We start from the raw sequence: 2,883 nt of genomic DNA, 5'->3' as shown, positions 1-2,883 counted from the left end.
AGTCTTCTGTCAATCATTCTCTCAGCAAGGACATAGAGCAGAGGTCACCCTGTGTTTACCTTTGTGTCCGAACCCACAATTACGATTTGTCATCATATGAATCTGACCTGTTTTTTAATGCCATTTGTGCAATCTGACTTGCTTTAAACTGTTTTTAATTAGCTGATTTTTCTGCATGGGGAAAATATATTCTCTTTACATCTACTGTCACAGATGAGCATCTCAGAGAGAGAAGGTGAGAGAATTACAATAAAAAATTTAACATGTTACAGATTTCATTGTTAAATAGGGTTTAACATGACATTTAAGCTACTTATTAAATTAACGTCATTATAATTTTCTACCAAAAAATTGTTTACCTCAGATTAGTTTCTGCTCCATGACTGTCTCAAATCAATAGGTTAATAATCAACCTTATCTAAACTACATTTACAAAACATCCAGGTTTTGCAAGTGTAAGCACACAACACGAACAGTATAGGAACAAGAAAAGAACAACAAAGAATGTTCAGAATCTTATGCCAGAGTATTTGCTTCTAATCCAAAAGCAGATTTTTTTATATAGTTCAAATATGTGTTAATTAAAAGTCAGCTACTCTAACAATAAGGTGCTGCTATCAGTACTAACAACTCTGTTAACCTGTAATTAATTATTTCACTTCATGTTCCTTCACTGTTCATTATAACCTCTTTCCTAATTTGATATTGTGAACCTAAATGTAGCAGGAAAAGTAGTAAAACTAAGCTCTGTTTTCTGCACGTTTTTATCACTCATCTTTATTTTTGTATCCGCTGCTACTTTCAGATTTACCTTTTACTCTGATATGTTCCTGATATGTTCCTCCATTTAAATCCATTTTGTAGAAAGTGTTAAAAAGTGTAAGTATGTAATTTTCGCTGTAACTTGTTACTAGTAATTTAATGGCAGTTTGTTCCTGTGTTATTAGTGCAAATAACACATCAGTGTTTTATGCTTTACCCAGTAATTCAGAGCTTAGGAACAAGTGGTTAGAATTTGTCTATGGAACACCACCAGTGAAGTACAACTGAGATAGGTAGGTGTATTTTCAAAACAGGTTTGTTTACACTAGTTAAAAGTAGAAATTCACTCCTGTTTTTTTGTTTCTAAATCAGAGGCAAAATATATGCATGTATGAATAAAAAGCAAAAGATGATGAATGAGATGTTTATGTATATAAAGTAAGTGATATAAGAGATAATCTGTAAAAAATGATTTTGTGTTTTAGTAAGCAGAGTTAATATTGCCGATGTAAAATATTTTTTTCTTTGGTAATTTTGTTTTCGTATGTAAATTTGTTTTAATTTTTGTAATTTTGTTTTCTGACATGTTAATTTGTTTTGCACTTCAGGGCCACCTTAACTCTTAGCCCCAGTTTACACAGACTGTATTCACTTTCTCTCCCTCTCACATAGACAATAAGTCGCCCCCTAGTGGCTACAGAGCTTCCTGTAATTCTAGACATATAATACAAAACATATTAACATTTGCCCTCTGCTAATTATCATTAACTAAATTGGTATTTATTGCTCTAACAATACTATAAATAAATAAATAAATAAGACACTAATATATATGATTATTGCAAACAATATAAATAGCTACAGTCTAACTGACCGTCTATTTACACTTAATGCTAGTGTTTTATCAGCTGCTTAGTGAAGACTGTTTGTTTAATAAGATTGTTTAATAATCTCACATGATCGCTCATCAAAGAATGCCTTCCAGGTGCGTTTCGCCATATTTAGTATTTTGCTCTCTACACAGTGAGAGTATTCAATCTAAAATGTACAAAATATGCTTTACAACATAGAATACTATTTCACACTGAAATTTACATTAATTTACATTAACCTGCATTACTGATGCTTTTACCCTAAACTAAAAATCACAATGTGTATCGGAATAAAACATATTTTAAAATAATATACAGTATTTACACTGACAAATCTGACAACCGTATAGAACTCTCTTACATCCTCTGAAGACCTTTCCCTCTGACTGAGCGCGCGCTCTCTCTCACTCACTCTGGCTGAATTTAACCTGGAATCGGATTCATCCGCTCTGAAAGAAGACCGCATCACACCCGCCGTTTAAAACGATTCTTCCGCATGCTCGGTGCAATTACACATTCTCACCAGAGAGGGCCCTCAATCCCCCGAATCCCAAAATTTACGAGATACCCCTCGCTGCAGAACCACAAGTCCAGGGGGCGGGGCTGGATCTGATCCAAGGGGTGGAGCCTGACCTCCTGACCACCCATATCTTCTTTTCATTGGTTTTAAGTCATCGCATTTCAATTCGTCGTTAAACTTAACACGTGTCGCTTACGTTTCCCGACCAGGACTTATTTTATCTTATCAAATAAATCCTGGAACCCAACCTTAAGACTTTTACCGTTTATAGATCAAAATGTTATTTGCTACATAGCACATTTAAATCACACAATACAGATTTAAAAGAAGGAACATGTCTGTGATTACAAACCTAATAAAATGCTGTACATTTCCTATATAAATATTAACTATTTCATTTTTTATCTTTAATAAAAAGGGCCTAAAGACAAAATAAAAAATAAATAATTAAAATAAAGGATGCCAATGAGTGTCTTATCTACCAGCTACCATGTTCATTTATTATTACAGATATTAATACACAATCAAAACGGCGAACAGAACAGAAGCAATCAGATTTTCAATTAAGTAAAATCACCCAACGAAACTAATTCACGTTCGTGATTGTTTACTTGACTCCGAAAGGCGAGTGAGTAAAACCGGATGGGGAAGAGTCCGATCTGCTTCAGACCAATGAAAACACGACGTAGGAAGAGTTGGATCAGATCCAGCCCCACCCCCTGGATTTGT

At 34.1% G+C, this 2,883-nt stretch overlaps 1 protein-coding gene across 1 annotated transcript in view; it reads left to right on the top strand.

The window, feature by feature from the left end:
- The first annotated feature begins 911 nt into the window (after nucleotides 1-911).
- The window catches only part of si:ch211-140l13.3 (centromere protein J), a 38,810-nt gene continuing 36,838 nt past the window's right edge, over nucleotides 912-2,883 (top strand). Inside the window, 1 exon segment of the mRNA XM_049484180.1 lies at nucleotides 912-1,055. The gene's annotated coding sequence lies outside the window, so the exon portion shown is untranslated.

This window comes from Astyanax mexicanus, chromosome 1, assembly GCF_023375975.1.
Source record: "Astyanax mexicanus isolate ESR-SI-001 chromosome 1, AstMex3_surface, whole genome shotgun sequence".
Lineage (NCBI taxonomy): Eukaryota > Metazoa > Chordata > Actinopteri > Characiformes > Acestrorhamphidae > Astyanax > Astyanax mexicanus.
The sequence above is the reverse complement of the archived record's forward strand: the minus strand, read 5'-3'. Positions and strand labels throughout refer to the sequence as shown.